At 37.0% G+C, this 26,184-nt stretch overlaps 1 protein-coding gene across 2 annotated transcripts in view; it reads left to right on the forward strand.

Annotated features, from left to right (window-relative positions):
• The window catches only part of ZPLD1 (zona pellucida like domain containing 1), a 132,225-nt gene that overhangs the window by 39,512 nt on the left and 66,529 nt on the right, over positions 1–26,184 (forward strand). The window contains exons 2-5 of one of the 2 annotated variants that reach the window (XM_045501885.1): positions 16,096–16,162; positions 16,502–16,665; positions 18,315–18,537; positions 19,943–20,127. The gene's annotated coding sequence lies outside the window, so the exon portion shown is untranslated. Of the gene's footprint in view, positions 1–16,095; positions 16,163–16,501; positions 16,666–17,281; positions 18,538–19,942; positions 20,128–26,184 lie in introns of those variants that run through there. The other variant, XM_045501886.1, reaches the window with a different exon arrangement.

A 26,184-nucleotide genomic window follows, 5' to 3' on the forward strand; every position in this document is an offset into this window, starting at 1 on the left:
ATAGAGCTTTCTAAAGCGATTTTAAAATTGGACTTAACCAGAATGATGCCCACAGTCCTCAGGATGTGGCCATCCGTGTCTCCAGGCCTAGACCCGGTATTGTGGTTTCACCCTTTCATTTTAAACATGGAGCTGCCTTCTCTAAACAAATCGACTCTGTGCCACATATTTAGATTTCTAAATTTTATGAAGAACAGTTTGAAAGGGAATAGGGGGTAGTGATATATCTACATCTAATACATTTTGATTTTAGGAAGGCTTTTTACGAGTATAGAGTCTCCCTTTCAAAATACTACTCTCAAGAATAATTAAAAGGGAGAGGAGAGGTAAAGACTTACAGACACAGAGCACAGCAGCAGGAAAAATCCCGGGGTCGTGAAATTAAACACTGAATATGAATTTAAAATGACGATAACAGAGAATTGATGATAGCAGAGACATCAATAGGGTAGAGAAAGGACGGATTCAGGAAGAAGATGACAACTTTTATTGATACTCTACTGCTTATGGCCAAAAGTCCAAATGCCTGACATGTAAACAAAATCCTCCGCAATTTACTTTGAGTTTACCTCTTGCGATGGGCAAAATCATGAATCCTGAAACACACTCATGGCCTATCCTCAGAGCCTGTGACTATTTTGCTTCATATAGCAAGAAAGTATTTTGTAGTGTGAATTAAGTTAAAGATCTTGAGATGGAGAGATTATCCCGTAATATCCTAGTGGGTCCTTACAAGGGACAGAGGGAGGCAGGACAGTCCAAGAAGAAGACAAACAGTGGAGGCAGAGGTCTGAGTTACGTGATTATTGTCTTTGAAGATGGCAAGTTGTCATAGGCCAAGGAATGACAGCGGCCTCTAGGGGCCAGGAGAGAAAGGAATGGATTCTCTCCAGAGGCTCCATGAAGGAAGGCAGACCTACCTGCACCTTGATTTTTAGCCCCGTAAGACCCATTTTGGACGTCTGGTCTCTAGAACTGCAAGATAATATATTTGTGTTGTTTTAAACCACTCATTTTATGGTAATTTGTTACAATAGACATAAGGAAACTAATATACCTCTATACACTCATAATGATAACATTCATTACATTACTGTGTCTCAAAGATGCCATCTACTATAAGACATAAAACTAATTTCATGAAACTTGGAGGTGGGTACAAAATATAACCATTTGTTTTATCAGTTAACAGTAGATTATCTCAACGCAATTATATATTTTTATCTTTATTAATATGACAAGTGAACTTGGAGCTCAAGTTTTCCTTACAGTCAGAATCAAAGGATTCTTCTGATTTTCTTTAGGCTATTGGAAGTTGTGTAGTTTCTTCTTGGCATGTCGCTTTTCATAACTCATGTTCAGTTTCTTTAGAGATAGACATTGCCGTTTCAAGGTGTTTTGTTTGCATTTGCTTCTTGTTAATTCATGGTTCCATTTTTTTTCTTAATTGAATTACATGTTGTTGGAAGTTTAATAGCTTCTCTTAAAAACCTAGTAGAAGCATTTGTCAGGCAGATGTTGGCGCTCCAGTGATAGTCCTTCACGATGTATGAATCAGCCTGCTATGCTTCGCTACCTTTAAAAGTCTTATGATTTATTCTGAAACACTGGCAATGTCTTCTGTCTCTAATTGCATTACCTGGATGCGACAGACAGTCTTCTGCATATTCAAGCTGCCTTATAGCCCTTTTTTGAAGACATTTAAGTGACAATTAGAGATCCATATTTTAGTGAAAATTAAATTGCATGTGATGCTACCAATGCAAAGAACTCAAACAAGTCCATGAACAAACATCTTTTAGGTGCATAGTTTCTTCTATTCAGGAAATAAAACAACTGGGTTGCATCTTACTCCTCTGCCTTTTAGATGAAAAGATTATTTCATATTGACTATATGACACATCTTGATTTTTAGAGACATCAAACTAGAAAAACTTGACCTTTTGGGATCCAGGAAATAAGATAATAATATGAATAATAGCTAATACAACACTGTCCAGATGAGGAAACTGAGGCTGGGGATGAGAAATAATTTCCCCAAGATCACTAGTTGAACAGAAGTAGCATTCAGATGCAGTAGTGCTGGTTATTTCTCTAAAGCCTGGGCATTGAACCACTGCACCCTGTTATCCCATATCTCGTTTCCACAACCATTGAACTTCTTGGTGATCCATGCACATGCTGTTCTCATTCCAGGATTTGAGTGGTTGGGCGTATGCTCATCAGTCCTCCATCTGGCAACCTCTCTAAACAGAATGGTAAAGGAAAATGCTCTAGACTCAAGTGACTACAGTCCTGCCTCCCCTACCTACAAGTTGAGCCTTTGTGGCCTCATTTCTAACATGCAGATTACTTTGTTCATATCCCATAGATTTGCAGTAAGGATTAAGTAAAATAATACAGGTAAGAGTTTAGCAACAGTAACCGCCACATAAGAAATTATACTTAATGAGGGCGGCCGGGTGGCTCAGTTGGTTAAGCATCTGACTCAGCTCAGGTCATGATCTTGCAGTTTGTGGGTTTGAGCCCCGTGTTGGGCTCTGTGCTGACAGCTCAGAGCTTGGAGCCTACTTTGGATCCTGTGTCTCCCTTTCTTTCTGCCTCTCCCAGCTCATGCTCTATCTCTCTCAAAGATGAATAAACATTAAAAAAATAAAAAAAAAAAGAAATTATACTTAATGAGAAAAGAAGAGGAAGAAAATAGGAATGATACATATATTACTTTCTTTCCAACAACTTCTACTTCTCACAGTGTATTTTTCATACCATTCAATTCAATTAATAGAAAACAATTTTTGACTATCAACTCTGTGCATGCCCAGTCCTAGTTTTATCATCATCAAAAGAATTAATGGTGTTGCAAGAAGTGTGAGGATGCTGTGTAATGTAGACAGCTCCTACATGGTGTCAAAGAGAAACAGAGTTAGACACTAGGTAAATGTGGTAAAAATAGAGTTTATTCAGTATTATCAAAATAGGGAAAACAGGCTTCAGTATGGAACTGCTTTCAACTTCTAATATAACAAGGACAAGTGGGGATTTTATAGCCAAGGAGCAGAGCGAGGGGATTCATAGATGGAGAATTTCTAAGACGAAACATTATGGTAGATGGATTCTTGCTAAACCAACTTAAGATTCTCGCTGAAGGCAACATGATCAGACATCAAATTAGAGGATGAAGAACTCGGTTAGGTATCAAGTGTGATCAGATAGGGTATGGGGATGACTTAGCAGAATTCTTGCTAAAAATGGGTTTGGCAAGGATTGACATGGAAGGTCAGGGTCAAGGCCTTGGTGAGAAGAAGGTTCAGAAGGGCCAATTTACAGTATGGTCGAGGAGAGAGTTTTTGTCAGTGGGAATCAATGGCAAATTGTGAGGGAAAGACCTCTTGACCTGTTCATTATCTCTTTTCTTTCACTGCTTTAGATACTGTAATATTTAATGGCAGACCTTCATTGGGTAGACTTATACAGGCTCTGTTTTTGCAAGTGAGTGTTGCTTGGAGAAGGAAGGTTGACAGGAGACTCTCCAATTAATGTGTCAGTTAGTCTTACCCTGATACTCAAAAATAGTCTAGGTATTTTTGCCAGCGAGTAGGAGAACTCTGATGAGGTATTTGAAGGATTAAAGTCTCTAATTTTTTAAATATCTTTTTTAAATGTGTATTTATTTTTGAGAGAGGGATGGGGCAGAGAGAGAGATACACAGAGAATCTGAAGCAAGCTCCAGGTTCGGCCAAGCTGTCAGCACAGAGCACGACACTGGGCTCAAACTCATGGACCACAAGATCATAACCTGAGCTGAAGTCGGACGCTTAATTGACTAAGCCACCCAGGCGCCCCAAAGTCTCTAATCTTTTAAAACATGGATATTTGGTCATTGCTATGTAGGTCCCTTTTATCCTGTCCCAACTGGTACATCTCTAAGTCTGGAGAGGCACAAATGCAGTGTGCTCATGTGAGTTACTACTCCTTATAGTTGAGTGACTCTGGAGGATGACATTATCCATTACCTGTTCTGAATCTGACCTCCCTCACATTTCCCTGATCTGAATATGCACTGTATCTCAATGAAATTTTTAGCAACTTCTTACTAAAGAATCTTAAGTGACGTGGTGCTTTATTTTCATAGGGTAGGCTGTTCCCTTCATTAATCACCATGGCTTTTAAATTCTCACATTTACTGAGTACAATACTTCCTCTGAGGTAATTGTAAAAACCTTTACTTGTTCTAAAGATACAGTAAACTAAATGATAATTTCTCTTTAGAAGCATTTTTCTGCACAGTTAAGTTAATGGTGACAGATTACTTTCACCCTTGAGATGAATGTGTGTGTGAATGCACACATTCAAACTCCATAGATACATATACATATAGATTCAGTAGGAGCAGAGAGAGGAAAAGTTTAATGCCATTTAAGTAAAAGCTTTAATTTTAGAAGAAAATTGGAAATTAGAGAAAAGCTCAAAGAAGGGAAAATTTTAGAACTTGGGAGAAACCCTTATTTTCTCTATTCTCTGACCTTTGGCATATTATTTATTTAGTGGGTTTCAGTGAGCTTTAATATTTAGAAAAGGTCACAGGAATAGCCAGATTCATGTGCTGTATTTGAATAATGTAGGCAGCAGGGGTCTAGAGAATTAGTGTCCTCAGACTAGAAAGCCTGATATTCTAGCCCAGTCTCATTTCTGCCCCTGATTTGTTGTTTGACCTGAGGTGAGTCATTCTCTTCTTTGTCTGTCAATGGTGATAATGAGATCTCTTCTTTCCTTTTCTAAAGTAGATGTTGTGAAGAATGCAATAATCTTCTACCTGGCCTTTCCCCTTTATAGACTACCTCCTAAAACTAACTGGATGCTACCTTCCTAAAGCACTGCTTTGCATCCCAGCCTCGTGTTCAAAATTCCTTACATCTTCCCCATACTGTGATATCCAAGGTCTTCCCCATTCTAATCCCAAGCAATTGCTTCCCATCTCCAATGTGCTATACATTGTCCTGTGTACTTTTAATATTAACTTTTCATCTTCATACCATCAGAGCATAGCTATTTATGTTCATATGCTCTTAAATATAAAGAAAATAGTATCTTTAAAAATGCAAGTATGAAAGCAGGTCTGTTGGATTCTTGGTTTTTGCTCCTTCCACATGCGTATTCAAGTGGTTGCTGCTTAGCTCATACCTTCACATGTGGGTGCGCGCGCACACACACACACACACACACACACACACACACACCCACACACACTCTTCTATTTAGAACTTTGTATCTATGCCCCACCTGCTTTCCAAAAAGATGCAAGGTGGAACAATAAGTGTGAAGTTTACAACAATACTACTACATTAAAAATAAAGAAAAATAAGAGCTATGACAAGGAAGAAGAAACGGGCATCTTATCTCTGGAATGTTTCCCAAAACCATTTACTGCATTTTCACTGCTACCACTCAAAATCTCTTGCACAGTCTATTGCAATGGCCACCTATCCTGTATTCCACTCTGCTGTTACCCCAACACAATTCATCTTCCATACTGAGGGTAGAGTGACCATTTTAAAATACAAACCTAGGGTTGCCTGGTTGGTTGGTTCAGTGAGTTGAGCAGCTGACTCCTGAATTCAGCTCTGGTCACAATCCCAGGGTCATGGGATCAAACCCTGTGTTGAAGCAGACATGGAGACTGCTTAAGATTCTCCTTAAGATTCTCTCTCTGTCCCTTTGCCCCTCTCCCCTGCTTGCACTCTCTCTCTGTTCCTAAAAAAAAGAAATACATAAAATAAAAATAAAAATGTTTAAAATACTAACCTGGGCATTTGCTTAAAATATTCTACTGCTTCCCATTAGATTTAAGGCACAACGTCACTCTCTACCATGACCTTCAGGCTGTACGTGATCTACTTCACGCTTAGATCTCAATCCTTATCTTCTCCCCTTCCTCATCATCTCACTTCAGTCATTGGTAGCCTTCTTAGAACAGTACATCTGGCCTGAGGTGTTTTGCTTTAGTTGTCACCAGACCTGGCACATTTTAATGCTAGATCTTTGTGTGAGTAGCCAGCCTCTCTTCATTTGGGTATCAGGTTTTGGTTTGCTAGTTCCAGGTCAGTGTATGTAGGCATACTCATACTGTGCCTTTTTTTTTCTTTAAGACTTAATGTTTATTTATTTTTGAGAGAGAGAGAGAGAGAGAGAGAGAGAGAGCAGGGTATGGGCAGAAAGAGGGAGACAGAGGATCCGAAGCAGGCTCTGTGCGGAGTGTGAAGTCTGATACAGAGCTTGAACTGACGATCTTGAGATTATGACCTGAGCGGAAATCAAAAATCAGCTGCTTAACTGACTGGGCCACCCAGGAGCCCCATACTGTGTGTTTTTTTTTTCTTAAGGGATGCATAGTATTTATCATGTGGAGGCACTTTAATTTAGCTAACCTTTCCCTGCCAATATGCATCATGTCCCTTCCCAGTCTTTCACAATTACAAAAAAGAAACAAAACCTGCAATATGAATGATTACATATACATATCAACACACTGAAAAAAGATTATTTATACAAATAATTGCCTGAATTGGAATTACTTTATCAAAGGATATGGGATTATTATTTTTTTTTTTTTGGTATATTTTTGCCAAGCTAGAGAGTTTAATTTTATTTATTTTTTCAGCTTTATTGAGGTAAAATTGACAGATAAAAATTGTATACACAAAGGTGTATGATGTGATGGTTCGATATATATGTATGTATATATATGTATGTATATATATATATATATATATATACACACACACATATATACACATATACACACACACCTATATTATGAAACAATCACCTCAGTCAAGTTAATTAACACATCCATCACCTCACATAGTTACCTTTTTTTTTAGTGTGTTAAAAACAGTTAAGATCTACTCTTACAGCACATTTCAAGTATATAATACAGTATTATTAACTACAGTCACCATGCTGTACATTAGATCTCCAAAACTTATTCATCTTATAACTTAAGGTCTGTACCCTTTGACCAACAACTCCCCAGTTTTTTCACCCTTCAGCCCCTTGGTAGTCACTGTTCTACTCAGAGAGTTTAATATTAAAGCATAACTCAGTGAAGGTAGTCATGACATGTAGCTTTATAAAGCTCTAACTTGATCCAAGGATAGAGCTTAGAAAGCCTTCAGCAGTGGATGTCTTAAATGGTTTTCCTTGATGTGCACTTTTCTCAGCAGGTTTTTAGATATGAATTTTTTTTTTTCCTGAACACAGCCTCCTGCATTCCCTATTGCTAACCAGGGGATGAGCCACAGGCTTATAATACTGGAATAAAAGCAGGAGTTGACTTCCTGCTATGCACACTGAAAAGCCTGAGATGTGTTGTTTTTTTTCCCCCCAGACCTAGCTTCGCTATGAGGATGAATCAGGGGGCCCCCTGCTACTGAAAACCCATCTGCTATTTCTCCATGTTCTGAAAGGCTAGCACCAAGGTCACCTCCTCCAGAAGTTTCCCCTGACTATATGACAGAATGCAATCTTTCCATTACTTCTCTCTGTCCACACTTAACTGGCCACACTATTCACTTGGTCCTAAAAATGCTGTACTCTATCATTTATCATTTATCTTTTTTATATGTCTTTCTTGGGGTGTGTGGAGCTCAAGGGCAGACATGTTGCAACACCCCTGTTCTTATCTCTCAACCTAATTTAGCAGCTCATACCTACGAATATAAACATAAGGGGTGCCTACGCTGTTCAGGTGGTTAAGGGTGTAATGCTGGATTTCGGCTCAGGTCATGATCTCACATTTCTTGAGATTGATCCACATGTTGGGCTCTGTGCTGACAGCATGGAGCCTGCATGGGATTCTCTCTCCCTCTCTCTGCTCCTCCCCAGCTCGTGTGCATTATCTCTCTCTCACAAAATAAATAAACATTAAAAAAAAAGTAAGAATGATGAGACTGGTTGTCCTCTCTGCTGGTAGGATGTGGACCCTCCTCACTGTTTGAACCAGTCCCCCTTTTGCCTATGATAGTCCAGCAGGAGATTACTGATCCCAAGCAGGAGCTGATCTCAGGTGTGGGATACTTTTCTTCCTACATGGATCTCATACCAGGAAGAGCCTGTGACCTTGACATCATTAGCTGTTTTCTAACCAACCGAACCCATGACTAAACATTTTTTAGGGCAAAATTTCCATTACGTTTCATTGTTAAGCTGACTCTAAGAAGAAAACAAACTATAGCCCTGAAGGAAAAAAGCATCAAAAAGTTGCTAGTGAGAGAAAATTGGGGTTATATGGTCAGTCTGCATGCCATGTCAGCTATGCTACACTTCCTCTGTAATGAGCTATGCAGTGATCCATATATATATATATGATCTATATATATAGATCTCAAAAGACTGCTGAAATCAAATTTCTAGATGCAGTTATTATTGATGTTTTTATGTCCCCGCATAGTAACATTTGACAGGCCTGCACAATTTTGCGATTTTGCTGGGGCAAAGCTAAGTGTCTCTGTGACATGAGGAAGCTTATGTTCTGATTTTTTTCTGAATGTTTTGCATATTATGGGCACTCGCTCCATTTGATTGACAGGTTATCTTCACATAATAAATTAAAAAGGCTGTAGGCACTTCTTTTGTCTTGTTCCTAGGAAGAGAGCTTTGACGCATTAACTATGTCTATTGCTCTTTGAATGAGGTACTGGGGATCTAGGTGCCATGAGTCACGACAGGACCAGAGCCAGGTGTTTTTGCCTAAATTTTTACCTATTAAGTTTGTCCTCTGATGCTGACATCTAGTGACCTGCTACTCTTTGTTATGAAAGGAAAACTGTTGTGTACATGGTTAGTACAGATTTGACGTAGTCCCTTGTTTAAGAGCAGTTGGGGGGCACCTGGGTGGCTCAGTCAGTTAAGCTGCCAACTTCAGCTCAGGTCATGATCTCGCAGTTTGTGAGTTCGAGCCCCACATTGGGCTCTGTGCTGACAGCTTGGAGCCTGAAGCCTGCTTTGGATTCTGTGTCTCCCTCTTTCTGTTCTTCCCCCACTTGCACTCTGTCTCTGTCTCTGTCTCTCAAAAATAAATAAAAATTTAAAAAAAAAGAGCAGTTGGGATTATTTGAGTTCTCACATTGTTGCTATTCAAAATTTGACACACAAGCTGTAGTAAAGGGGTGACAAAAAGTGAAGGTAAAAATAATAAGAAGTAATTATTTGGGTAATTTAGGCTCCATAAACCTTTTTGTCTCATTTTAGGTTTTGAAGTTTAGAGCTTTTGAAAACAATTTTAACCAAACTTAACAAACTAAAGTTATCTCTATAATAAATGTGTTATAGACAAAGACAATTTTTTTCCGTAGAGATTTGATCGCTTCTCTTAGCAGCTCTTAAACCAATTGTCCTTTTAAATGTAGAAAGTATTATATATAATTTTTTAAAGCCTCAATATATTGTGGCATTTCTTGGCCCACAGTAACTCCAAAAATGCTTTCTAGTGACCTTAATTTTTAAAATCTTTACAAATGTTCTTTTTTTTTGTTGTTTAAGTATTTAGTGTTTTTCTTTATTTGTGTGCTTGAAGCACATTATAAAATTCTTTTACTAACTTAAGTATCTCCCTTCTATCATTCATTCATTCAATAGACATTTATTGAACACTTATCCTTTCTTGTATAATATGAAAACATGCCTGCATTAAAGCAGTTTTATTTTTGCTTGCAATGATACCAATGTGTGACCATCAAGTAAACATTTTTAGAAAGACTTCAATATCTATGTTTTGGTACTTTAAATGAGACGCTGTGTGATGCTACAAATACTGTGTGATGCTACAAATACATACCAGTATTTTAAATCTGGGAATGTTGGAAATAGTAGAGTAAATAAAGACTAAGTCAGTGGTGAGGGGACTTTGATAAATCTAAATGTACTCAGTCCATTGAAGTTAGTGTAAGGAAATACATACAAACTGCAGACCACTAAGGCCCTAACTATGTGGAGTTGTTCATTTAGTATCCCTGACTTGCTAAGGCAATATAATAATATTTAATGATTACTAACAAGCTTCTTTAATTTCTTATCTTTACTTAAGCAAAGATCCAGAAATTAAAAAATATCAAGCTATTTCCTTCAATGATATGATATCTTCCACCTGCATTGTTAAATGTCAAACACGTGAGTGGATTTTGATCATGATCCACATAGTGATAAAGGTGGTTGTGGGTTGGTGATAAAACTGAAACAATTAGCGTTTTTTAAGGTTTTATCATGAGATGCTTCAAAACATACACAAATAAAATAGAATAGTGTAATGAACTCCTATGAACCCCTCTCCCAGCTTAAAAAGTCATCAGTATTCAGCCTTTCTTATTTATTTTTACTTTCACCCACTCCCCAAACTTACTTGATCATTATTGTTATTTACAGGTGTGTGTGTGTGTGTGTGTGTGTGTGTGTGTGTGAGAGAGAGAGAGAGAGAGAGAGAAGTTAAACATATTGAAATGCACAGATCTTAGCTGTACAATTTTCACAAGTACTCCCATGTTACTCCACCTATACCACAATTGGCAGTGGATTTAATAGTTATTATCAAGGATGCTATAAAGTTTGTAAGTATTCACATGGAAGAGAGGGAAATTCTCCCTCTATCTACAACCTGACGCTCAGGCCTGTAGTTGGGTCTTATACATGTGCTGGAATGACATTAAATGGATAAGCTTTTGCTTTCAAGCTAATAACTCTTGAACATTATTTTCAATTATAGACTCTGAAATATCCTCCCCTCATGCCTCTTCAAGGTTTAAGGAAGAGGAGACAGCTATCATGAATTAGAGGAGAGAGAAGGAAGAAGAATCTCCAAATCTCATGTTAATCCTCAACATCTTTCCTTGGTTAGAAAACTGGAATGAATTGAAGTCAAATGATCTATCTTAGGTTTTTATGGAAATGAGACAATATTTGTTTTTTCTTGATCTGTAATTACTTGTTTTTGAATTATAACTTAGTAGCTTCATCATACCCTTAGATTTCTATAGCCTCCAGGATGTTGATAAAATGTTAGTGTATCCAGGTATGTCTTAACTATGGCTGTTGAAGTTGCACAGTATGGTTGAGTGGAGGCTGAGACATAGTAGAATATCTGGGGTGTTCTGGGGGCTTTGAGCCACAGGCAGTGTGGCTTAAAAAAGTTCTATTTTGCCTACATTTCCTCTTTCTAGCTTTGCTCAGTCCAACCAGTTCAAAATACAGATCACTACTGATAAATAAGCCTTTAATTCTATGGCTCAAAGATACTCATAATATTTCTTTCACCTGTTGGCATTGAAAGTCACAAACCAACACGGAGATATTTTTTAAATGAAGTCAGATTTTTTCACTTCTTGCCAAGATATTGTTGCTTATTCACAGTCAGTGGCTATTTGCAAGGCTGATCATAATTCTGCAGAAAACTGCCTGTATTCCGGTGTCACTCTTGAATAATCAAAATTCAGAGCTTCAATAAGGGTGCTCCTCATTTACAAGGTTAATTCTTCCAATAATGATGTCTACACTCTTACACACATTTCAGAACTGAGAATTTATTGCGCAGGGCACAAACTCATTGGATATGCAGTGTAAATAACCTTATTAAGAATGCAGGGAGAGAATATACATTACTGTTCTGTTGGGTCAGAAGGGTAAACACAACAAGAAAATGAGGCATTTACCACTAAGTAGTCCAACTGATTTATTTTACTGTGCCTTTTGCATTTTGAGCCTTTCGAAGCGCAGGCTGCCTGAGTACTCTGCCCGCATATAGGCATTCATGTAAAAAATACTAAATTCTAGAGGGCGTGGGAACTGTCCCAGAGAACAACACCAGGGACTATGTGTTAACTGAAGTCAGAATTGATAACAACGTTTCAGGTCAGTGTGAGTTAGTAGTAAATCTGGTTTTGCTTTTGTGCTCCAGGTGTTTCTGTTAGGATTCGATAAAACATATGATGGAGAATTTTTCCCTGCCGGTATAAACAAAACTCAATTGATCTAGATCTAAGCAGTGACACAGCTCTAAGTAGAGACCAGAGCCAAGCAGAACAGGATATACTGACCCTTCAGCTATCTCCTATATATGGTCTGTATTTCTAGTTCAACTCTAAGTGCTTTTTGATAGAAGAAAGTTGCTGCTGTCTACTTCTTTTCTGCCTAAGAGATAGTATCCAGTATAGGATGCCAGTGGGAAGAACGCTGTCAGCCAAGTTCTTCAGTGACATGAGGTCACATTTTATATAACACAAAACATCATATCAAAGCTACAATATCCTCAGGGCCCTCCTTCCAAGGCCACTTAGCTTAGTAGTGTATGTTTTTTCTAGTCCTGAAGTAAGGAAATATTTTTAGGAAGACATCAGTGTCTTTCAAACTTGTAACACTTGCTATAGTATTTCTTTACCTAACGGTGATAATGATTATAGAATACTATTTATTACTAGAGATTATTACTGTGTTATAAACACTGTAAGCTTGAGTGGACTCATAATAAAAGAATTTGGCTTTATGTTGATCCCAGACTAAGAAACACACTGAGTGCATTATATAATTTGTACATTTCTCTAAAAAAAAAATAACTTATTGAGACTTATTCACCATTCTCATTCTGAGTTTCAGGGAGAGGATGGAGTATCTCCCTTTCTTTTATCCGGCTATCTGAGGTTCCTTTTTGGCTTACCTTGTTTTATTCATACTTGTCTAAGGAGAAAGATGGTTTCTCAATTTTCATTGTTCCAAATTCCTGCCTCATGGAAGCAGAAATGTTAATTACTTAAAAGTTAAATTAAATCAGATAGCCATGTTGACCATGAGTAGCAGGAAGCACGGAAAGGTAGCTAACAGAAGACTAAGGGTCATGTGGTGAAAGGAGCAGGAACCTAAAATTTTGGAGGAACAAGCACACATCTTTCAGGGGTTTATGGAGTAAAATCAATAAAGGCAAAATATGTCAAATAAAGCCTGAAGAAATTTTCATCAGTATGTCACCTCCTTATTCATTGGAGGACAAGTAATATAATCCACCCTATATGGCTTTGTGGTGCTAAATAATGTTTTAAACTTTTACTGATGTGTCCCATCAAGTCAGCTTCCACTAGACCCCTTTTGAGATATATTCCTTAAAAGTATAAACTATTGGTGAAATGAAATTTCTCTTTCTTTGTCTTGTTCGACTCTTCTAAAGGAGGTACAGGTCGGGAGAGAGATGGGGTGGGCTCTATTCCTTGCCCTGGTGCTAACCAGCTGGTGGTGACATTGAGTATTTAGCCCCTTGGGGCCTTGGTTTTCTCTGTGTCAGATGAAAGGGTTGGGCTACATAATTTAAGATTCTTTTCATCTTTAAAATTCTTTCTCTACATATTTAAAAACATTTTAATCTTCATTGATTATATAATACCTACTAATGATGATCTATTGTACTCTCACCTTGAAAATACTAGAACTGAGTCCAAGAAATGTAAGTCTTTGTCTTCGCTATAAAGAACAAGCTGATGTTTACAGAGGGGAGGTGGGGGGAGGAGGTTACATAGGTGATGGAGATTAAGGATGCACTTGTTGTGATGAGCACTAGGTTCTGTATGGAAGTGTTGAATCACTAAATTGTATACATCTGAAACTAATATTACACTTTATGTTAAATAAAAACAAAAAGAAAAAGAAAGAAAAGAAAAAAGAAAAAAAAAAAGAAAAAGAAATAGTTGAGGCAAATTAAGCCAGAGCCAGGACCAGAATAGGAGAATAGGAGACTGTTTACTGCTTTAGGAAGGGCCAGGTTCCTGGGCGTGTGAACAGGGCATTCATAAAGGGTCCCATGCTTAAGGTTTGATACAATGTGGTCATCTTGAAATTCTTAATAGTTTTATCTTTAAATTTGTTTTCTGTAGTCAAAACTCATCCTGATGGGATGATGGAGGTATTCACTGACGTGTTGGATCTTCTACTCACATAGGGTTCTGCCTCCAGTCACCTCCTTATTTCCTCTGATTGCATGCCCGGCCACTTCCTAGCCTCCACCCAGTGACTTCTGCTGCCTTTTGTTCACAGCATGGGCTTAGGAATGGGTGTGGACAGGACACTTGTGAAGGTCTGCACTTGCCCGGCAGGTATCCTCATTCCCAAGGAAGCAGTACCTTCAATGCAAATAAAAATTACCAGGATAGTTTGAGAGACTATAGAAGAACAGAAAAAGCTTTTCCCCTGCTTTTGAACAAGGGGTCAATGTTTTCATTTTGCACTGAGCCCTGCAAATTGTCTGGCCTTCACCTCAGTCCTTCATAAACATATTCTTTGCAAGGATTAGGAATTAGCAAGAGCATCACCCTTTCAATATTATTTTGTATACAGCATAATAGCAAAAGTATATAATGTATAATATAGTGATATTTTTAGTGTCGTCATTGCTCCAAATCTTATTTCTCATTTTTGTACATTTAAGAATTTGATTTTTTATTTCTCTCTAAGTATTAGCCTCTGGAGGACTAGTTCATGTCTACCAAACTATAAGAGCCTCATGAATTAATTTATTTTGAATTGATAAATGGTTGGAAATACTGATACTGGGGTATCAACCCATCCTCTTCTCAGGTGAAATGCTATTTGGGAAATCAGATGATTTTAAGAAAACCCAGAGAAAAGGTATTTAGATATATTTAGAAATAATGTTAATAGATTGGTATGTACCCTTATTTACTGTAGGAATATATGTGTTGAAAAGACTTGAGGTTCATACTGTCAATCAGGGTACTCTGTTCTATGGATTATGCTAGGGACACAACCACACAATATTAAATTCTTAATTCTTGCTTACCCAAATGTTACCCTTCCAAAGGCATTGGGTGTTATAACGTCCAATCCCATTTGGAGGAACTTTAATAATTATATTTACCCAATATTTATTTATTTTTAATTTTTTTTAATGTTTACTTATTTTTGAGAGAGAGAACAGAGAGAACAGAGAATGAGTGGGAGAGAGGCAGAGAGAGGAGACACAGAATCTGAAGCAGGCTCCAGACTCCCATCTGTCAGCACAGAGCCCAACAGAGGGCTTGAACTCATGAACCATGAGGTCATGACCCCAGCAGAAGCTGGATGCTTAACCAACTGAGCCACCCAGGCACCCCATTTACCCAGTATTTATGATGTCAGTATATTTGTTTTATTTCTACAATGAGATGATTAGTGTGAGCAAATACTACAAATATTATCAGAAGTAAAAGTTCAATATCAACTCTTTCAAAATGAACATGATTATTTTTTGAAGATGTGTTTCAATATCTGAGTAGACATGATGCTTCACAGGTCTAATCTGCAGGCTCTGTAGAGTGTGTTTTGACAGGAACTCATCCTGAAATGCCATTAAGGTATAATGCTCCTCAAATTATCATCGGTATTCGTATGACAGAGATGGAGAATTACTGAAGTACGCTGTAAAGTTTTCCTGTTAATGTATGTGCAGCACTTTGAGGATTTAATTGTGTTCTTGTTCAGACCTCTGGGAAGAACTGAAACTGCTTTTTTGAGAGAAGTCTTGGTCTTGCCCGATTCAATTGCTCTGCAGCTGGGCAGGGATACAGATAAATTATTCAATGTTTACATAAAAGTAAAAACCTTGTCAACTACACAGGAAGTAGCTAATATAAAGAAATCAGCCCACTAAAAAAACAAAATGTGTTCATTACAAGCATTTATAAAAACCTTAGATTTCAAATGTATATTACATATGCTATTCTCTAAGAGGTCACCTGAAATGAACATCCATTTTTCTACAATTTTTAATCTCCCTTCTGTTTTTCACTAGAAAGCTACACAATCTATTTCTTAAAATAATGGTCATTTTAGTGATTGATTCATTTATTTACCCAACTGGTCTTTATTGATCCCATACTAGGAGATCTTTTAGGCACTAGTTATAAACATAGCAAAGACTTGTGGACCGCCATAGTTAGTAGACGTTTGACTTATAATGATATATTTATTAATATTCTCTTGAATGCCAACATGAGGTTTCTGGAGCAGACAGATTTATCATTATTTATTTACAGCAAATAATAATGTCCTTGTTCCCTTGTGTTGCAGTGTCTTCCTTCTGGGACAATGCAGTGAGAGCCAGTTGTCACTCAACACAAAGGTGTCTGTATTGTAGGTGAGGCCCCCCCTCCACCCCCCCGCAAAATGAACCTGGACATTTATACATGAGGGAGAGGCAGCTGTATTTCCTCCCCTTTTGAGAGAGTTTCCTTGGAAAAGTAATGGGAAGGATCCTGGGTCCTCCTTTTGGAACATGTCCATGGTCCTGGTCTCATCTCCCCTTGAAATGTAAACACATTACCTCTGGAGACATAAAGCTCTCTGGAGTTCTTGTTATTTTTTCAGTCCTAAATTACCTTGCAAAGATAGTGTTTTAGCCTAGCTGCCAAATTCCAGTAAAATGTTCTCTCAGAAGACCATTAAGTTTGCAGCAATAAAAGAATTTTCTCCACAGCTGCACAAGAGGGTTATGGGATGGAGTGCCTGATGAGTTCCTCTAGATTGAGCTGTCAGCTGTGACCTCTCTGAGGAGGTGATCTAAGCTGCAATCTGAAAGGCAAGAAGGAGTCAGTGTGTGAAAATCCGTGAAAAAGTAACATCTGGCATAGAGATCTTAAGGTAAGAATGAGCTTGGAATGTTTCATTAACCAATGGAAAGCCAGTGTGGCTAAAATATCATGAGGAAGGTGAGAGGACATGCAGTCAGAGCAGTCCCAGGTTTCCCAGAATGTGGAAGTTATTTGTGTTTTATTATAAGGGTAATGGGAAGCTATGGAAGGGCTTTTAAGTGAGGAGGAAGCTATTGCAATAGTCTAGGTTTAAAAAAAAAACCCTAGTTGTATAGATGTGATAGTTAGAAGTAGATGTAGAGAGAAGTGGGTATTATACTTATTTGATAATTTATTATTCCCCTGTTTAATAAATGTATCAGGTGCCTACTACATGCTATATAGACATGAGCAAGTTTCTGGGGGCATGTGGTTGAAAGTTTGAAATGATCTCTCTCTTCCTGAAATTTATGATGCAGTGAAGGAGAGAAGATTGTGTTTGGGATTGTAGGGGATGTCATGGAAACAAGGATGAGCAGCTAAACCAGATGGGGCTGAAGTACATACATAAAGGAAGTCTGAGACTGAAGGTTGTATTCAACTGTGTCACAGAAGGCAGTTAAAATGTAATCTTATCTTATCTTATCTTATCTAATCTTATCTTATCTTATTCCAGGACTGTTATGGTAACATGAGGATACTGAGGTCCAGACTCCTCCTGGCTTTCAGCATTGTCATCCTTAATGCAAGGCTGTTCTCATATTTACAACAAAGAGATTGTCTTTCTAGACATCACTTTTCAATCCTAGGAAGGAAGAAAGGGAAAAAGCAAAGAGCAAAAGATATGTTGAATGGGTTTGCCCATTTTTTTTCATGAAGACAGTAACACTCTGAAAAACCCAATACTTAACTGCCATTTATACAATATATTCTTTGCCCAGAACCGCATCTCAAGCCCCTCTCTGATTTGTGGGACTGTGGAAAGCTAAGTATTTTTAAGCCAAAACATTACCCACAAAATTAATTTGCATTCTATTAGAAGGGGAGATGGAGTGAATAGATATTAGGAAGGCAATTAAAAACAACTGGCACAGGGATGACTTCTGTAGAAAGTAAGAGCTAAGATTTGCGAGAAAGGAAAATTCTCAGAAGGCCATTGAGAGATTTACAGGAAAGAAAAAATTCCTATCACTTTTTCTTCTCAAAGAAGAAAAAAGCAGTGATAAGAAACAGTATAAAAAAGAACGTGTTCTTCATTTTCTACAAAGTTGCTGTTGAAGATACTATTCATATTTTACTCAGTACTCCTTTATAGAGGCTTAAACTACATTCATCTTTGACTGTTTGACTCTTATCCTTTGAAATTTTCATAATAGCTTTGTTATATCTATTCCTCTTACTTATAATATCCCTTAAGTCAGTTTAGAAGTAGTTGGAAACCACCTATTGTAGCCATGACTGAAAATAAACAAATGTAATAATATAGCGAGCTTCAGGAAAAAAATGTGATCTTTAGAAGATTTTCTAAACTAAGTATCTAGTACAATAGACCTTGTGGTCAGTCCTCATTAAACAAAATACATGGCTATTGATAAAAACAGACCCACATGTATCCCTGGCCAGAATAGTACCCTTTTAATAAAGGAGTTACACACTATAAAATTAATTAAAAAATAGGCTTAAACTATCAAAGATATTAATTTTATTCCTTAATTTCAGATTACATGGAGTATTTGCTTCCTGATCCTTCTTAATGTCTCTAGCCTGCATTTCTGAAACCTTGGGGAAGGCATACAAGCTTTGAAAAGATGGAAAATTTCTTAGCATAAATATCAGTAAAACAACTCTTTCCTATGGGATTTTGATGTCTCACTGAAGTAGCAATTAAAACTGGACTCTTTTCAAGTTGTTTATTCCAAGAATGCACCTTCTTGATTTTAAGGTGAGAGCTCAACTGTGGGTCCAAGTCAAATACATTTTTCACAAATAACCTTGCATGATCATGTAGTTCAAATGTGGTTATTCAGCAGCCCCTGCTTCTGAGAGCACAGAATATGCTGGATGATAGTTAGGACCAGAAATCTCTACCAAGATGGCCCTAGGCATGGTTTACACAAACCTGAAAGCATTGATTGGACTTTGCACAATTTATTCTTAGGAAATTATTATATCTGTATAAAAGTCATTTTCCAGATGACTGATTATGTTTGTAAAAGCAATAGTTTTAATGATTTTGCTCCTGTTTGATAATTTCAAGTTTGATAATTTGGAGAGTCTTCCATTCAATGTGAGTTCTGTTTCCTTTTTCTTCTTGATTATATATTGATCTGATTGGATATGAGTATGTGGAGCCATTGTTGCAATATGGCTTTTGGCATTTATAGATTGGACATTTATAGGTACATTATCACCCTAAGAACATTTTACTTTTTATATTCAGATAATGAGTAAATATTTGCTTCTAGTGGAGTTGAGTATTAGTATTGGGCAAATACATGCATTCATCTAATTTTCTTTCTCTTTTACTCTACAGACTATTATTGCAATTACGGTAATTTTTATCTCACATTTTGCATTTTAATTTGAAATTTAGAACATCACAGAAAAGTTGTTTTCAAAAAATGAAGAGATGCTCAAAAATGTTTATATGCTTTTAATGTAACAGATTGCTAACTACTCCAATATTTCATACACACACACACACACACACACACACACACACAATCATTACATCACTCACCTAGTTTCTAAAGCCTGTTAGGCTCCTGACGGTACAAATGAAGTAATCTTTCAGCAACTTAACACTGGACTGCAGAAATGGTGAAATCAGGAAGCCACTTAGAGTTTAATCCCCTCTCTGTTAAGAATTCTTTTGGAGGAACACAGGAGTTGCTGTTTGGCACCTACAAGTGCATAGGAAACCTGTTGAGTGGAAAATGGCCCAAGTACCTAAGTCCTGAATGGATTCCTTGTTTGTGAAAGGCTTACTACACATGCCTGTGTTCAGAAAAAGGGTAGGGGGGATGGGAAGGGTGGTCAGGTGAGAATACCAATATATTTCTGTCATATTTTAAAATGTAATAACAGTCACCTTCTAAAATATTTATTGGGCAAAATGGAAAATTGTTTGACCTAATAACTGTTTATATAAAGGTTAACAAATGCTTCAGGAAATAATTTTTAAAGGACACCAGGTAGTAAGAAAGAATTGTCTGTTTGCAAAATACTTTTTTAGTTTTCTTAATATACCCATCTATGTTTGTTGTGGGGAAGCAATAAAGTGGCTTTCAAATAATGCAAAATGGTTGCAAAAGTTTATTTTACATAAACAAAATATTTAACTGTAGGATGAAAAGATAGGAGCTGGAAGCAAATTGGATTCTACTTCTCCAAACCTGAGCATATGTAAAAGAAAGCCTTTGCCCAGCAGAATTAGCAGATGGTCTAAATCCCCTTGGAGTACATGGGCTCAGTTCAACACTGATTTGGGATTATTCATTCAAAGTCCTTGGTCTTCTGGAACTTTAATAAGGTAGGTAAGAATAAACCATGTCATTCAATTTGAGCATTATAATTTGTCTAGTATGATTCAGAGAGTTAGTAAGGTAGCTTTTATGCTTGGGGGAAAAAAAAAAAAACAACCAGTAACAACGCTCCAACATGCATGTTGACTATGGTTGGTGTAGACCATTTCCTTAGAAAATCAACTAACTTTTACATTGTTCTGACTTCAAAAACTAACCTTGATGAAGCAAATATGATTCTATCTTCTGTATTTGAGGCAAAGATAGGCAGACAGTGAATACATGGGATACCAGAATCAGGCCTTCAAAAGAATCATTCAGCCAGGAATAATGAATTGACTCTAAGAAGATAAGGCTTATTGTGAATAAATATAAATTTCGTCATTTTGGGCAGAAACAAATAAAAACTGAAAAGAAAAAAAAATCTGTAAAGTTGTTAAGTAGGGCATATGGAATTTAGCAGAAACAGCAGCTTGCTGTATTAGTCAGAGTTCTGCAAAGAAACAACCAATAGCATACAACTCTCTCCCTCTGCCTCCCCCTCTCCCTCTATCTCTGTCATCTATCACCTCATTTCTCTCCATCATTTTCTGTCTACATACTGTTATGACTATATTTAATGTTGGTTACATGGAGAGGAGTTAGATGCATTTTTTAAAAATGATGATGATGATGAAGAAAAATTGATTAATATTGTGCCATTCAGGAAGAAATTCAGAGAGTGAATAATTTTCCATAGACATTGCATTTTCATCCATAACATGTTTCTTTTTTTAATTTAAATTTTATTTTATTTTATTTTATTTTATTTTATTTTATTTTATTGAGAGAGAGAGCTCACACACAAGTAATGGAGGGGCAGAGTGAGAGAGAAAATCTTAAGCAGGCTCCATGCTCAACACAGAGCCTGATGTAGGGCTTGATCCCAAGACCCTGGGATCATGACCTGAGCTGAAATCAAGAGACAGACGCTCATCTGACTGAGCCACCCATGCACCACCATAGCATATGTTTCTATAGGTCAAAGCCACAGGTTTGAAATACTAAATAATATTTTGTTCTTTGTCTCTATTCTCAGTTTTGTTAGAATAATGCTACTGAATACCTTCCTGAATGTGTCAAAAAGTAGTGGTGATGTTATGACCTATCCACTTTGATGTGATTATAGTAAAACTAATATCAAGATGGTACAGGGGCGCCTGGGTGGCGCAGTCGGTTAAGCGTCCGACTTCAGCCAGGTCACGATCTCACGGTCCGTGAGTTCGAGCCCCGCGTCAGGCTATGGGCTGATGGCTCAGAGCCTGGAGCCTGTTTCCGATTCTGTGTCTCCCTCTCTCTCTGCCCCTCCCCCGTTCATGCTTTGTCTCTCTCTGTCCCAAAAATAAATAAACGTTGAAAAAAAAAAAAATTAAAAAAAAAAAAAAAAAAAGATGGTACATCTGAACTTAGTGTATTCCCCCTTCAAGATGTACTTTATTATATGATAAAAATATATAAATTAAACCATGATGTTGTTTCTCATGGTTATTTAGTATAATGAATGTATAAACGGGTGCACAAAATTCACTCTGTGACTCAGACAAATGTGACTACCAGCTAATTGGGCAGTACTATCTAAAAAGAACAAGATCAGAGTGCCTGGGTACAGTCAGTTAAGTGTCCTACTCTTGATTTCAGCTCAGGCCATGATCTCATGGTTGTGAGATCAAGCCTGGCGTTGGGCTCTGTGCTGGGCTCCATGCTGGACTTGGAACCCACTTAAGATTCTCTTTCTCCCTCCCCCTCTGTCTCTCCCCCTACCTCTCTCTCAAAAAAAAAAAAAAAAAAAAAAAAAAAAAAAACCAACCAAAAAACCCCAAAAACAAAACAAAACAAAACAAACCCAACCAAACAACAACAACAACAAAAACCCACAAAGAATAAATACATATTAAACAAAATCTTAGCAGGAAACTATCTCATTTTTTTCTAATAAGAAAATACCACTGATGTTTCAGACTTCTAGACAAAGTGGCAAACTGGTAGCTCCAAAGTGTAATCCAGTCCAAATATGTGAAAATGATTTAGAAACATAAGGCAGCATGTAAAAGTCAGGTGGTTGCAAATAATATCCTTGATCTGCTCTTTTCTTGAAAAACTTGAATTTCTCACAATGTTGTATAATGTATTCCTGGTTGGCAACAATCTCCTGAAAATGTGTAGCCATTTTTGCCTTTAGGCAAGCTTTGTGCTCTCCAATTGATTCCTTCCTGCCACTATGTGTCCTATGCCCATTCGCCAGGGGGCTCACATCACTTAACTTAAATTATCTTCCAGTCTTTGTAGTCCTTGAAGTTTTGTTTCCTGTTCTTTAGAAGAGATGATGGCCAATTTAACCAAAGAGTTCATGACAAACTCCCACCATTCTGGAATGCGTATTGAAACTACTGTGGAATCCTACGTTTCTAGCTTAGAAAGTTCTTAGATTTTTTTTTTTTTTTTTTTTTGGTTTTAAAAGGAATGGGCCTGCCTTATTATGACAATAGAGATATGATTAGAATAATTTTTCCTACCATTATCCAGTTTGTGGCTTTCAACAAAGATTTGCTGGAAATATGAACCACAATTTCAGTGCTTTTATTGGCAAATAGGGCCATACTGGTGAACTGATACAGTAATTGCACTTCTGTAGACCTCAGTACTCCAATTTACAATTGTTTTAAATTTAATGCTTTTGATTAGGTATTTCCAGAAATGAGAGTGCTTAAGTAATCCAAGAAACAAGGAAATGCCTTATAAATGTAGGGATGATTTAAAAGCTTTCTTGAAAGTATTCAATATCAGATACCTAGTAAAGCTAGTTCCTGGAATTGATCATCTGTAAATAAATAACTAGCAAGAAATTGTAGTACTATAAATACTGTAATCACCATGAATTCTTCATTGAAAGCATCTAGAATATATCAGTAAATCTTTCATATAGGGGAATTTCTAGAAATACCTGAAAAAACAGAGGTTTTAAGTATCATGTGATATAAGAGCAACAATCTATCAGTATTTCCACTGATGGTCTTAAAGTAATATATTCAAATTCCTTTAATAACATTTTCCCCTTTTGTGGTGCAACAATGCCTACCATACAATAACATATAAACCTTATTGCCACTTGCTAACTTAACAACTAACAGTTTATGCTGATCAAGAGGTAAGGCTAATTTATTCAGGTTTTAGACTCTTGAGATTAGAAATATTTGGTAAAATTATTTGTTGAACTGGGAAATCAATTGCACTTATGTATAAAGCTTGTGTGGACCCTCTTTCAAGTTTGGCTAAATCTGCTTTTATAATTTGTCTACAATTCAGTGTGGACTGAAATCCCACTAGGACATAGGGCCAGTTTATTTGTGTATAAGAGTACATGGTTTACAACTCATTTTATAAGTACCTGAAAAACCTTTGGCTCCTACAACTCAGCTCTGCAGTGAGAAGCCCATGGGGGTAGAGCTACAAGATGCCCACCTGACAGTAGAAAAATGAACAGTAAATTGGTTGGAGAATCTACAATACCAAAAACTACTTTCTGGCTCCTGCATTAATTGATTATATCAATCAAAGTAAAAACTTAACATATATACATTTATGAGTTCCTTTATATCATTGAGTTTGGGTCCATTTTATTATTTTTTTATTATTTTTTTAAACAAATTTTTTATTCGCTTTTAATTTTGACTTTCTTAGCTTTCCTTCAAGAAATCCTTACTGAGAACCTATTTTTTTAATGTTTATTTATTTTTGAGACAGAGAGAGACACAGCATAAGCAGGGAAGGGGCAGAGAGTGAGGGAGACACAAAATGTGAAGCAGGCTCCAGGCTCTGAGCTGTCAGCAGAGAGCCCGACGCGGGTTTAGAACTCACGATCTGTGAGATCGTGACCTGAGCCGAAGTCGGATGCTTAACCGACTGAGCCACCCAGGTGCCCCAGAGTTTGGGTCCATTTTAAAACAAAAAGGAATCCTGAAAAAAAAAAATCTGAGGCTAAACATTCGGATGGTAAAAATTTCTTCAAGCATAGAGGTATAAAGTTCTTATATTTATTTTATAATACAATTCTTTAGTGTGAAGCTGGAACTTTGCTTTAATAGAATACTATGATATAACTGGGTCTTCTTTATCTTTTCCTGTTACCTTGAAAGAAGCATATTTCCCCACTTATAAGTTATAAGAAAGAGTTACGGACATTTTCTGTAATCCTTCACCTTCTTTGCTCATTCATTTATTCAAAATATATTATTGAGTACCACTGATATACTAGGCGTTCATTCTCCTGGGTATGAGGCAAACATTAGGGAACAAAGAGAATCCACAACAGGGATTACATTCAGGTATACATCAGGAGGGAGAAGACCTGTAAGTAAGTTAATTACGTAGTATGCTCGAAAAGGGTAAGTGCTTTACAGCTGGTTGAGATGGAATCATCTGGGAAGCAAGTGTGCATATCGAGGTGAAGAGGGCAAAGACTGAACCCGGGGAGAAATTCCATCACGGAGAGATAACTTTGTGAGAGACAGTGGAAATCAACCTTTATCCCTTGCCCGTGACACAAACTTATGGTCAGTGTCAACTTCATCATTCCAGGTTTGACTCTAGTAACAAAAAACCAAAATCTCACCATTATATAGTGAAAAGATATTTATACTGAATGATAGAGAGGCCGGAACTCTCCTGTAAGCAAGGTCCTGGCATACTGACTAATTAACTATGTTTTATAGCTCCATGAGACAGGGAGGCCTTTTTACTTTCATTTTCTAGCCTGAGCCGTTTAGTCATTGAGGGTTTAGTTAAAAGACTTTTAAAGGAAGTTGGGAGTGAGCCATGTAGTTTGAGGGAATAGTTGGTTACTGGTCAGGGTGCCTTTGCAGTCTGAATTCAACCTTCTCTAGGAACTAAAGGGCATTCATTGGTTGCCTTTCCTCTGATTATGAAACATTAAGTAAATCCTTTTTTTGGACAGGATAACTGCTCAGATTTCCACTTCTGGTGCTATCAAATACTGATGAATATTTTATATAGCTAAAATTATTCCCTGATATAAGCATATGCTGCATGTACAACTAATCAAATATTCAGCCAAGTCGCATAGCTTGTACGACAAGAAATCCCCTAATAAAGGGCTCAGAGTTTTCAGCAAACTGGAAAAATTCTCTCTTAGAAGCTAGTGGAATGTGTGACATTACTGTTCACTACATTTTAATGGCAAAATAATAACAAATAATGTCAGTTATTTTATCTCAACTGTTTTATCTTTTCCTTGCTGAAAGCCTCTAATGGAATTACTGTCTTTTTAGCTAACCAACTTATAGAGAATGTGGGTAGTGGTTTCAATATTTATGAAATGCTCATTTTCTCATAGCGTAGAGGCTACTGATTTTTTTCTGAAAATGACAGAATTTATTAATTGATGCTTGAGCCTGTTGCATGTTCACTTTAACTTTCAAGAAGGTAAAGAACATGGCAGACACATATTCAAAGCAAAACCTGAAACATCGCTTGAAAACATCTAGCTCAAAAACTTCATTATAGAGGAAAACACCCTCTGCACAGCGAAGAAAAGCTTCAGTTCCTGTCAGCATAATTAGGAAGCCCTGAAAGAGATTTCTTAGGATCGTTTTTATGTTTTTAATAAGAGTTCTTAACCAAAAGAATATATAGGGAAATTTATATTAATGGTATTCAAAAAATGGGTAGATTCATGTATCTCATATTTACTCATGAGTAGAACAGAATTATAAGTTTATGGAGCTGACACTTCTCTGAAAAACATGAACCTGATTTGTTTGGTATAAAAAGCACCAACTCTCTCTCAACACTAAACAGGACATAGAAGGTGATGTGAATAGCCTCCAGCTATTATTTTTTAGTAGTTATGTTAGCTTTAAGTTCACTTACCATTTAGGGAAAGAACTTGGTTCAGGGAATGGACTAGAAATCTTGAAAGGCTGAACTCTTAGATTTTAATCTCAGTTCACAGTAGCCATAGGCAACTAGCCTCTGTCACAGAACATAAATGTTGTTAAAGTATCTTGAGC

Source organism: Leopardus geoffroyi, chromosome C2 (genome assembly GCF_018350155.1).
Source record: "Leopardus geoffroyi isolate Oge1 chromosome C2, O.geoffroyi_Oge1_pat1.0, whole genome shotgun sequence".
Taxonomy (NCBI): Eukaryota; Metazoa; Chordata; class Mammalia; order Carnivora; family Felidae; genus Leopardus; species Leopardus geoffroyi.